Raw genomic sequence first — 13,511 nt, 5'->3', positions numbered from 1 at the left:
GGTTGTTAACCAATGTCATAAAACAATATGCGTACTACTGTTTCATGAGAAACTATTTGTTCTGTAAACCTTCACCTGAAGTACAACTAAAAAAAAAAAAAACTTACTTGTCTGGGTCCCACTTGCTCAGAAACGAGCTTTCAAGGCTTTTAACCAAGTCTAATCTACTGATGATTCATTCAAGGGTACATTGAGTTAATGTGTTTGCCACCCACTCCTCAGACCTACTAATAATACTTTTTTATGTTTGTTTGGAGCGCTACAATTTATAAAACACGCTCATATATAATTTTTTTTTTTTTTTTTTGCATCCTCACAGCAGCCCTGGGAGGCAGGTACTGGTATCTTTAAAGACGAGAAACTCAGTTTTTTTGCTTAAAAAGAAATAACTAATCACGTCAAAAGAAAGTCTAGAAAACGCTCCAAACCTAGGCCTCTTTTAATCTCAGCATAGCAAACTTTGGAGGGCTGGTAGTACAGTGGTTAAGAGTTCAGCTGCTAACCAAAAGGTCAGCAGTTCAAATCTACCAGCCACTCCTTGGAAACCCTATGAGTCGGAATCAACTGGACGGCAACAGGTTTGGTTTTGGTTTTCATAGCAAACTTCAGCCGAGGTCTGCTATCAACAGGAGGAATGATTTTACCTGCGGGGAGGGTGGAATCTGACATATAGGGTAGGTAGCTGGCAGGCTGTTGAGGACAGAGCAGCCTTAATGTATGCCCTGATGCTCACCTGCCCTTCCAGAGCTGGAAGATGGCCCCCATCTGCCCCAGGCTAATGCATCCTTGGTCATAATCCCAGTTGAGGGTTTTGGAATTATTAGGGTCCTGCCTTCCAGGAGCTACAGCCTCTGAGGCAGAATGGGGTTGTGGGCACACACAGAAGACAGACCCTAGTGCCCCTGGGCAATTGTACCCCCTTCCACCAGCCAAGCCAGCAAAGAGAGACTGAACAGCCATGATGGGTGTACCCTCTGGTAAGTGCTATGAAGGATGCCAATGGAATTAAGCACATATTTTGGGCAATAAAACCATGTGAAGAGTTAAATAGCAGTTGGCAACAAAGATGGAAGAAATGTTCAAAGATCCTATATAATTAGTTGCCAAGTGAACCACAAAGGAAACCGTCACTTTAGAAATTAAGATGATGGGAACGCTGCAGCCCTGAACACCCTCATCCCAGCAGCCAGGGAGCCCATCTGCCCACCTCCCACCACAGCAGAGCGGAGGCCCCAGAATCAAAGGACGAGCAGGCTGTCCTTAGGACCTCAGGGATCCGATGCTTCTGTCCTCTGCTGGACATCTCTACCACTGCCTCCCACCCCAGCCCATTTTTGGGAACCCTATGTATACCTGACTCCATCCCCTTGGGCACAGTCTTCCAGCCTTGAGGAGGATACCTGGTCCCAGTTGGGCCAGTGTGAGACTCTTTTATCTGGCAGTAGGGTACAGAGGGAAAGAAATTAATTCTGAGAATTGAGTGAAAGTATGCATGTCCCTGGAGTCCCTGGGTGGTGCAAACGGTTAACACACTAGGCTACTGACTGAAAAGATGGCAGTTCAAATTCATCCAAAGGTACCTTGGAAGAAAGTCCTGGAGATCTACTTCCAAAAATCAGCCATTGAAAACTCTATGGTTCTACTCTGACACACATGGGGTCACCATGAGTTAGAAATGGCTTGACAGCAACTGGTTTTTATTGCTTGCCCATACTGTGCTAGCTATTGTATGGAAAATGATAGAAATAGTGCTTACGCTCTACCATCTGGGAGGACACAACAAAACCACTCACAAAACAGAGAACAAGCAAAGAGGCAGGTATCTGCAAGGGCATGACAGGGCATACTGTGCAGGCTCACAGATAAAAGAAACAAGAAGACTGGAATTAGAGGAAAGACTTGATTCACAGGGAAGGGGGAGCTGGGGTGTGTGGCAGTTATTACCTCCCAGCTCCAAATCTTCCCTTCTTTGCCCGGCTTTGTGATACTGGAGCTGGGCCCTGTATCATTTCTGCTTTGCCAGATGGCTCAATGCTGACTTTGTCAGTAGGGGCTCTGAAGGGGTTCTGTGAGTCCATGGCAGGAGGAACGGGGTTCCTGTTTGCAGCACAGCAGGCAGCAGATCAGTGCGTGAGAGGCTTCACCTACTTTATGGCCCTTACAGACCAGATGTGGCCCATACCAACCACTAACTTTCTCCACCAATTGCTGGGCCCCTCCTATGCACCAGTTCTGACTCACAGCCTCCAGTGAGTGTGACCAGCCAGTAGGCTGCTCCAACAGATTAGCTCTGGACCATACCCTCCAGCAAGTTTCTTTGTTATCTGACAGATTCCTCCTACAGACCAGCACAGCCTCCACCCTCCAGCAAGTTTCTCTACCACCCAACCGGCCACTCCAACATACCAGCTGCAGCCCACACCCTCTCACAAATCTCTCTGCCACCTGGAAGGCCGCTCTCATGGACCAGCTCTGGCTCACGCCTTCCACCACATTTACTTACACGTTTCCTGCCACGGCTGTGGGCTCCTGGGGCAGCCCTGCCTGCTCCAGCAAGGTCTGAATCCCAGCCTTGGGACTACAGGGCCCGCTGCTAAGTTCTTAGTCCCTTCCTTGTTCATTCTCCCTCAGCCCTGGAGGTAGTTGCTGCATTACACATTTGCTACTTCGGTACCTTAGAATCTTCTTTTACTCCTTTTGGGAGTTAAAAACCAAACCAAATCTGTTGCCCTCGAGTCCATTCCAACTCGTAGTGACCCTACAGGACAGAGGAGAACTGCCCCATAGAGTTTCCAAGGAGCAGCTGGTGGATTCGAACTGCTAACCTTTTGGTTAGCAGCCATAGCCCATAACCACTGCGCCACCAGGGCTCCATTTCAGGAGTTAACCACCTTTTAATAGTTAACAATTCCTTATACTAAATTTTCCCTGTTGAAATTACAAGTGTGACTGGACCCTGTCTGATACATAGTGTTGGCCCCTGACATTGAATTCGAATAGAATAAGATGAAAAAGGAGGGCATTTCAGATCAAGAGAACATAAGCAAAGCTGTGTACACACGCACATGCATGTGTGTGTGTGTGTATATGTGCGCGTGTGTATGTGTGTGCGCGTGTGTGATTTACTGAGGGATACAGGTGCTGAGGAAGATACTAGCTCAACACAAACCTGCTGCACCACTTTCTTTAGACTGGATACAGATCTGCATTTGTCTCTGATACTGGCAGCCCTCAGAAGCATCAGCCTCTCCCTGCCAAGCCCATCCACCAGGGAGTAGAGCCGGGCTCTGGTGCCCCTCACCTGAAGCTTGAACAGGCCCCAGGTAGGGTGTCTCTCAGCACAGAGAGATGGTCACCTTCAGAAGACACTGTCTGGGCAATGTGGGGAGCCTCTCTGGTCACACTAGCCCAGGAAGGCCAGTCTACCCCGACTCACCAGTTACTCGGCACATCAGCTCTTGGGGGCAGTGACTGTGTGTGCCCCCTGCATACTCTGTGCACCTCAGGGCAAGCTGTGTATGCTCCATAAATGTAGACTGATGACAACCATGGGTCATATGCTCACAAAACCATCATCCATGAAACTGAGTCAGCATCTACCACAAATGGCACCCACATTTCAACCAAAGAAGCCCCAAAGTCACCTTCAACCAGCTTCTAAACAAGCACACGCACACACACTCTCATATGGAGGTGAGGAATGTTACCACTCAACAAAAAGTTAAGGCTGTCCTTTTAAGGCCAAAAGGCACAAATTCTGAATTGCAGAGTAGGCACTCTGAGCTCCAGGGTCCCTTTCCAGCTCCTGCCCCTACAGCTTCACTATCCTCTGGGATCATAAAGTAGGCCCGATTCAGACTTTCAGGAAACTAATGACTTAGTGCAAACTCCATCTTTCAGCATTCCCTTACTGTACCATAAGGAGCTAAGCCTGCTGGTAGCAGGGAATATATACGAGAATCTCAGGATTCTTCTATGCAAGTATGCTCAATGGGAAAGCAAAGCTTCCAGAATTTCCTAACCTCTGCATTCCCCTGAATCTAGTCCTTCATACCACACACATCTTTGAGCACTGATCCAAGCACGAAACAATGAGGGACATGCAGATAAATAATACATAGTCGCTGACCTCAAAGAGTTTATAACGGTGTTCTCCAACAGAACTTTCTCCAGTGATGGAAATAATGTAAATGTTCCATAATTGCACTGTCCAATATGGTAGCCTCTAGCTACATGTGCCACTACCCATCTGTTAGTTTGTCAGACTGTAGTAGCTTGTGTGTTGCTATGATGCTGGAAGCTATGCCACCAGTATTTCAAATACCAGCAGGGTCACCCATGGTGGACAAGTTTCAGCAGAGCTTCCAGACTAAAACAGACTAGGAAAAAGACCTGGTGGTTTACTTCCAAGACTTAGCCAATGAAAATCCTATGGATCACAGAATATCATCCAAGACTTCAACTTGCTTACTTTGGATGCATCATCAGAAGGGATCGATTGCTGGAGAAGGACATCAAATTCGGTACAATAGAGGGTCAGGGAAGGCAAGGGACACTCTCAATGAGATGGATTGCCACAACAGCTGCAACAACGGACTCAAACATACCAATGATCATGAAGATGACACAGGATTTTGCAACATTTTGTTCTGTTAGACATGGGGTTGCCATGAGTTGGAGCCAACTCAACAGCAATTAACAACAACAACAGACTATGTGTGGCTATTGAGCATTGGAAATGTGGCTAGTGCAACTGAGGACTTGAATTTTTAATTTTAAATAATTTAAATTGTCCCATGTAGCTAGCGGCTACCGTATTGGACAGCGCAAGTTTATAAATTAGTAACAACTATGATAAATGTGTAATCATTTATTTGGTGCCATGTTCTAATTGCTACTCCTGGCCTACAGTAAACACTCAAATACAGGTGGTGGTTGTTGTTATAGTTGTTGTAGTAGTGGTGGTGGTGTGTTTTATCGTTGTTTTTAAATCTATCCAATATCTCCGTAAAACAGATTCTGCTGTGCACCAGCCCTGTGCCCTATGCACAATGTGCCAGTCCGTAAGCATTAATGGCATCTTTTCATATACGAGGCATAGTGGAGGATGCAGGAAATATAAGCCATGGTCCTCATATACAAGGAGCTTACAATGTTACTGTAAAACTATACAACTATAATGACCAATACCAGGCAATAAAGACAGGTGCCCAATCACTCTGACATGTGATATGTGCTGAGAGGTCACCAGGCTGGGCACCAGGGTGGCCATGGAAGTTTAATCAAATGTACACAGTTTAAAAGACTAATGCAAGCTCTGTTTGGTCCTGAATAAAACAAGGGAACACATAACATAAAGGTTAGCAGCGCAGGCTTTGAAATCAGACCTGAGTTCAAATCTTACTTTGCTACTTACCTGTCAGCTAACCTCGAGCAAGTTAATTAACTTTGGAACCTCAGTCTCCTTACAAGTAAAAAAAGGATAATACAGTAAAACCTGCAAAAGCCAGAACCTGTGACAGGTGGAAACCTATCAGAGAAGGAAAACTCAAATATCTTCCACTAAAACAAGAGCTAGAAAAGTGGTAAGATTGCACCCTGTCAAAGGTGGAAAACTTTCGAGACCCAGAAAAACAAGGCAGTCTCGTCAAGCTCCAACTCTTACAGGTTTCACCATAATTATACCTGTCATTGTGAAGATTAAATGAAGCAATGCCTAAAAAAGAGCTTAGCGCAAGGCCCAGCATATAATAAATGCTGAATAAATGAAAAGAGACAGAGGAGGGAAAAAAACAACCTTCCTAGAAAAATGAAATTTAAAAGAAAAAATCATCTTGGCCCATCCACTCCCTATACTTTGTTCTGTCCAGTAAGTCTGGACCACAATCTAGTAGAAACGATAGTTAATTTTATGCTCCGTCACCTAAATTTCAATGCATTCCCACATAATAAATGCAAATAAATATTGAGTGTTATTCTAACACATACTGTCTCTAGGTTCTCTTCCCCAAAGATCTCACTACTTCCACCAATACTCTTAACATCAACCCCCCATTTTGCTTTTTGGACCCAAGTCCTGCCCTTACCCAGTGTTATGGACTGAATTGCATCCCCCAGAAAATGATGTGTTGGGGTCCTAACTCCTGTACCTGTGAACGTGACTTTGTTTAGAAATTGGTCTAAATTGGTCTTTGAAGTTATTATCAGTTAAGTTAGCATGAGGTCATACTGAAGTACAGTAGGTCCTAACCCCATCTGAGTGGAGTCCCTATAAAAGAGAAGGGACACAGAGGGAAGATAGCCATGTGAAGACAGAGGCAGAGACTGGAGTGATGCATCTACAAGCCAAAGAAACCAAGGATTGCTGGGAGCCACCAGAAGGTAAGGAGAGGCAAAAAAGAATTTTCCTTTGGAGAGAGCCTTTGGAAAGAGTATGGCCTGCTGACACCTTGATTTCGGACTTCTAGCCTTCAGAACTGTGAAAGAATGTCTTATTTTAAGCCACCCAGTTTGTGCTATTTGTTGTGACAGCTCTGGCTTCCCTGGCTGGCTGAGTGCGTCACTGCAGCACATCCTCACTGCGGGGCCATCGTGATCCCCCATCCCTCCCTGTCACAGTATTGCAGGAACAGGCAGAGCAGACCTTGCCCCTGCTCCAACTTCATTTTAACTCCAAGCTCAACAATCTGCCTTATGAGTATCTCATTACTGATAACGTTGCTGTAATTCGTTTTAATCTGCCTCATATTAATTAAAAGCATCATCATTACCCAGCCTGGTTTGGGTTTTGGGAGGTGAGCAGTAAATAGCTAATAAGATCAACTCCGAGCTGATTAGTTATTGATTGGGCTAGATAGAGCAAGGGCCCAAGGAGGGTAATTTTTGACCCATGTCTAAATCCCCAAGAGCAGGGACTCCAGCCCCCAGAGTTGGAAGAGAGGTGTCAAAGTCAGACTGAACTGACAGGACCCCCCATGAGAATTGGGCAATATATCCAGTGAGGTGTAGGGGCATAAGCAAGATAAAAAGGAAAGAGACAGGGAGACCAACGCACATGCATATTCCATACAGAGAGACAGAAAGTGGGAGACAGTGAAAGAGAAGACAGCAGACAGATGCAAAAACAAAGAAAGACCTTTAATGAATACTTCTAGTCAAAAACTCAAGTTTCAAAGGAGACGCACTGATAGGTTAACAGTAGTATCTTTGGGTTGTGGGATTACAAGAGTGTTTTCTCTTCTTTATAAGTTTTTCTGTATTTTCCAAATTTCTTGTAATTAATATATATTATTATGTCAGTAACAGAAGAAAAAAAATTAAATCATCCCTTCTACATCTTTTAGAATTGGAAAAGTCCAGCTTCTCCCCTGCACCCCACTTTAAATGTACAAGACTCTGCCACCCATACTTGGCCAGCTTTGGTGCAGAGAGTGGAATCTAGCATCTCTTCTCCCATTTGTCACAGAGTAATGGTCCATGTGTGTGTTTTCCACCACGAAAATAGAATTGTAACTCCTCTCTCATCCCCAAGAAATCATGCCAGGACTGTCTCAAAGGTCTCTTTTCTGGTTGTCATCCTTTGCTTTAAGTTGCCGTTTAGGCCACAAAGTAAATCTCATGTCTTGGGGGGAAAAAAAAAGGTTGCAGTTTATAAAAGTTTGGAAGGAGTTTGACCCCAAATTTAATCCAAACCCTTAGGAATATCCTCCATCTCTACTCTAAACATATGTGGGATAGTACTGTGATTAAGAGGACAGGGCCAACATCAGGCTGCTTCAGTTTGTATGCCAACTTCACCACTTAGAAGCTAGTGATCTTGGGCAAGTTACTTAACCTCTCTCTACCTCAGTCCTCTCACCTATAAGGTAATAATAGTACCTACCTCAAAGGGCCACTGTGAAGATTAAATGAGGAGAGGTAATGCATTACTTCACTTAGCCAGAGCTAGTATTTCTATACTCTTTCCACATTCCTTTAGGGATCTGATCCAGTATTGCAGTTGTAAATACCATCTATATACTAATGACTCCCAAATGCATATCTCTGCCCAGACTTCTCCCCTGACTCCAGACTCATATATGCAACTGACTCTATGACATCACTTTGATGTCCAGTAGGCACCTCAGAGTTAGTCATCTCCACCACCACCAAACCTGCTCCTCCCATAGTCTTCCCCATCTTAGGAAATGGCAACTTGGAATTGTGCAAGCCACAAATCTTGATGTCATCCTTAACATCTCTTCCAAAATAGGGACCAAAATTACCCTCCCACCTAGAACAACAACAACAAAAAAAACGTGGACAAGATATACAAAAAAAAGGTGTTCGAGGCATTGGGCATCTAATAAAGGACAGTGGTTCTTGAGAGACGGGAAACAAACAAGGTGAACTCTATGATTGCCCCTCTCACTGCACTCAGAGTTTCCAGACTGGGGCATAGGAAAGTGGTGCCTGGCAGTTGAAGACTCCTACATTGAAGGGATAGATCTGGGAGTTCAGGAAGACCAAGGCAGCTAGAGTGTGCAGGGCAGAACACTGAAGAGGAGAAAACTATGCAAAGAAAGAACGCTAGAGATCTACAAAGGGTCCCCCTCAAATATTCAGCTGAGTACTGGTTAGCACATGCAAACAAGAAAACTATCTCAGTCCAGGGAAAGAACCCAAAAAGATTAGGGGTCACAATACTCAGCACTCACTAAGGGTTTATTTTTCACTATTATAACTCACAGGGTAACTGTTATAATACCTAGAAGGCTCTTCCATCTGTTACAGGGAATAATTAATCCTAAACTAAAACTGTTCTAGTCCCATCTAAAAAATCTTAAAAACAAGACCTAAAAGAACAAACTGTTTCCAAGTAATTTAACTGTGTCCCAGAACAAAGCTCAAAAATATTTATAAGAATACAACAATATCCAGCACCCCAAAAGGTGAAATCACGATGTCCGGGATCTAATAAAAAATTATCAAGCTTGCAAAGAAGCAGGAAAATACAAGCCATAAAGAGAAGAAAAATCAATCAAAACCAACCTAGAACTGACGCAGATATTAGTATTAGCAGGGAAGGACATTAAAACAGTTATTATAACTGCATTCCATATGTTCAAAAAAGTAAGTAGAAATATAGAAGAAATTTTAAAAAGATACCCAAATCAAACTTCTAGAGATGAAGTAAGAATGACTGAGATAAAAATATACTTCAGTGGGATAAATGGCAAATCAGACACTGCAGAAGAAAAGATCAGTGAACTTGAAGACAAAGCAACAGCAACTGTTCAAAACACACAGAGAAAAAAGAATTAAAAAAAAAAAAAAAAGCACACCAGTGAGCTGTGGGACAAATTCAAGCAGCAAAATAAACATGCAGCTGGAGTCCCAAAGGAGAGTAGGTGGGAGGTAGGGTGTACGAAAGAAAAATATTTGAAGAAATAATGGCTGGCATTTTTTCAAAGTTGATGAAAAACTGTAAATCAACAGATCCAAGAATCTCAATAAGCCTCAACCACAAGAAACATGAAGAAAACTACATAATGAAATTGCTCAACATCAGTCAAAGAGATAAAATCTTAAAGCAGACAGAAAAAAAAGATACACTATGGACAGAGGAACAAAGATAAGGATGATAGCAGATTTCTCAATGCAAACAATACAAACAGAAGTCAGTGGAGCAATATCTCTGAAAGCACTGAAAGGAAACCCAGAATTCCATACCTAGCAAAAACACCTCTCAAAAACAAAGGTAAAATAAAAACTTTTCAGACATATAAAAGTTGATAGATTGAACTCCCTGCACTAAAAGAAATATTAGAAGACATCTTTCAGGCAGAAGAAAAATGATACCAGATGAAAATATGAATCTACATAAAGGAATGCAGAGACCAGGATTAATAACTTCATGAACAAATACATAAGAATTTTTTCTTATATCTTGTATCTCTTTAAAAGGTAAGTGAGGACTTCCGGGCAACGTGGTGCTATAGTCAGAAGCACCATGACATCCCTCTGCAGCAAAGATCAGAAAAAATAAGTCAAACAGAGTCACACGTCAATCCTGAAACCCTAAGCATCAAATGAAGAGATAAAGAACTCAGCCAAGCACAGAATGGAATAAGAAACTGACCAAGAACAGAGAGTGAGGAGAGATACATGCAGAGGTCCGCTATCAGCTACTGCAGCACAGATCTGCCATCTTGGACTCCTATCGGAGATCAGCAAACAGGGGATATGAGAAAGCAGCTTAATGGAACTTCCAGCAGGAGACAGAACAACCGGTAACCAGCGATATAGGCTTTCCCACCTCCTACCCGTCTTCACCCCCACTTAGCCTCCTCTGCTTCCTGCTGCCAAAGTCTCTTGGCCGGGAAGCACCAGCCTCACCCTGGTGTCGCTTGGATTCCATCTGCCCACACTGGTCGGCTCCCTGAGTGCCTTTTGTTGGCTGCTGGTATTGCTTTTTTCCACTTCTTTAGATCTCTTCCGTATCTCTCACCACCTCCCCCTCCTTTCTCTCAAATACCTAGCCTTGTACGCCATCTTTGCTTCTTCCTGAAAGGCTGAGAAACACCACTTGACTGTGAAACTGCTTCCCAGCCCATGCAGCCACGCTGGTGGGATCCCTGGGGCTTTTTTGTTTGTTTGCTCTGATTTGTTCTGTTTTGATTTGTTAGTTTGTTTTCTTTTTCTTTTCTCTGCTTGAGAGCCCCTTCTAGCCGGGCAGTACCATGCGGCTTGGAAGCTACTCCCTGACTCTGCACAAACGCACAAGGACATCCCTGGGGACATTTCTTTTTTATTGTTTTTCGTCTCTTTTTTTTGGTTTTGTTTGATTTTGGGTTTGGGTTTCTTTGTTTTGTTTTCTTCTCTTTCTTATTCCCTTTTTGTCTTTCTTCATTTCCAGTTTCTTGAATTATCCATTTTTTTTCTTTTACTCTTTTTTTTTTTTCCTCATTTCTCAGTCTCTCATCTCTCTACTCCAATAGCGAGCTCCTTTAGCACTCTTTTTTGTTTGTGTGTATGTTTTTGGCTCCTGTTTGTCTCTCCTCTCTCTCATCTTTCCCATACCCATCTTAGCTCCACACATTACAATCTACCCCCTCCTTCCTGCCTACCTGCACCATGCGCTGAATATCACACTCCCAAGCAGCACAGGCACAGCCTACTGGAACCTGCCCTGCACTGATTCCTGGTCTGCACTGTCAGCCCTGGTACATGCCACAAACAACCCATCCCAGCAACTCCCCTTCAGCTGGACCTGCCCTGCTATACCATAACTGAGTGAGTGACCCTGCCCATTGGAGAAGGAGGTGAAAAGTATCATGCCCACAGACAAGCAAACAAAGAATGCACAGCCCACCTGCTCAGACATAACCAAATAAAACAAAAAAGCAGGATGAAACAAATCTACAATCAATATACAAGGAAAACAACTACTGAATGCCCCAAAGACAGCAAAACATTTACAAAAACAGGGCACGATGGTTCCAGTAGTCATCCAAAATAAAACACCAGATGACCTTCCAGTAGAAGAAAAGGCATTAGACCTAACTGAGAGGAATTCAAATCTCTAACATTCAGAATTATCCAAGAGTTGAAACAAAAAGCAGACAAAAATGAGAAAAAAATAGACAAATTCATGGAAAAGGCAGACAAATTCATGGAAAATACAGACAAAAAAATAGAAGAATTCAAGAAAATAATACAGGAACAAAATGCTAAAATAAATTCACAACTAGAAATCATACAAAAACAACAATTAGAAATCCAAAAGATAAACAACAAGATTTCAGAAATGGACAGTGTCATAGAAGGGCTGAAGAGCAGGTTTGAAACGATGGAAGACAGGATCAGCGAAATTGAAGACAAACACTTGGATACGACTCTGTTTGAGGAAAAATCAGAAAAAAGAACGTAGAAAAATGAAGAAACCTTGAGAATTATGTGGGATACAATCAAAGGCAAAAATCTTTGAGTGATTGGAGTTCCAGAACAGGGGGAGAAAACAGAAAACACAGAGAGGATCACTGGTGTCAGAAAACTTCCCCAATATCATGAAAGATGAAAAGCTCACTATCTAAGAAGCTCAATGGACCTGATATAGGATAGACCCCAAAAGAAAATCACCAAGGCATATCATAATCACACTCGCTAAAACCAAGGACAAACAAAGAATCCTGAGAGCAGCTCGAGAAAAACAAGAAGTCACATACAGAGAAGAAACAATAAGACTAAGCACAGATTATTCGGCAGAAACCATGCAGGCAAGAAGGAAATGGAATGACATATATAAAATCTTGAAAGAAAAAAATTGCCAGCCAAGAATAATATAACCTGCAAAACTCTCATTCAAATATGATGGTGAAATTAGGTCATTTCCAGATAAACACAAATTAAGGGACTATGTAAAAACCAAACCAAACTTACAAGACTTATTAAAGGGAGTCCTTCGATCTGAGAACAAACAACATCAGACCACAGGCTGAATATAGGACACAGGATTGTACCAGCCTAGATACCAATCTAGGAAATGAACTTTTAAGGACTATGCAAAACCAAAAGAATTACAACAGGAAACCAGAGAGGTTAATCTGTAAATGACAACAGCATCAGAACAATAAAAGAGGGAATAAACAGGTTAGGTATAGAACCTTCTAATGGAGAGGAAGGCAAGGCGATACCAAGTAATAATAGACTGGTTCAAACCTAGGAAGATAAGGTAAATTCCAAGGTAACCACAAAGAAAGTTAACAAATGTACTCATCAAAATAAAGAAGAAAAACATAAAAGTCTCAGTAAAAACAAAACCTACAAAAACAAAGAAATGAAAAAAAAAAATCCACTAACAAAAGGAACTCAGCACAGCAGAGTAAGAGGAACAAAGAAAACGTCAGCACCACAGAAAAAAGCAATACAAAATGCAATCCCACTCCTAGGAATATATCCTAGAGAAATAAGAGCCATCACACAAATAGACATACACACACCCGTGTTCATTGCAGCACTGTTCACAGTGGCAAGGAGATGGAAACAACCTAGATGCCATCAACAGATGAATGGATAAACAAACTATGGTACATACACACAATGGAGTATTATGCAACGTTAAAGAACAATGATGAATCTGTGAAGCATCTCATTAACAAGGATGAAACTGAAGGACATTATGCTGAATGAAATAAGTCAATCACAAAATGACGAATATTGTATGAGACCTCTACTGTAAAAACTCATGTAAAAGTTTACACACAAAAAGAAACAATCTTTATTGGTTACAAGCTATGGGAGGGGTGGGGGGGAACTAAACAGATAATAGATAAGTGGTAACTTTGGTGAAGGGTAATACAGTACACAATACTGGGGAAGCCAGCACAACTTGTACAAGGAAAGGTCATGGAAGCGCCATAGACACTTCCAAACTCCCTGAGGGACTGAATTGCTGGGCAGAGGGCTGTGGGGACCATGGTCTCAGGGAACACCTAGCTCAATTGGCATAACACAGTTTATGAAGACAATGT

General features: G+C 42.6%; 1 protein-coding gene across 1 annotated transcript in view; it reads right to left on the bottom strand.

Moving 5' to 3' along the window:
• ADCK1 (aarF domain containing kinase 1) overlaps positions 1 to 13,511 on the bottom strand; it is a 133,356-nt gene that overhangs the window by 86,607 nt on the left and 33,238 nt on the right. The gene's annotated exons all lie outside the window — the stretch shown is intronic.

The sequence above is a fragment of the Trichechus manatus genome, unplaced genomic scaffold, assembly GCF_000243295.1.
Source record: "Trichechus manatus latirostris isolate Lorelei unplaced genomic scaffold, TriManLat1.0 scaffold00010, whole genome shotgun sequence".
NCBI classification, from domain to species: domain Eukaryota; kingdom Metazoa; phylum Chordata; class Mammalia; order Sirenia; family Trichechidae; genus Trichechus; species Trichechus manatus.
Note: the sequence above shows the minus strand (reverse complement) of the source record. Positions and strands in the feature narration are given on the sequence as shown.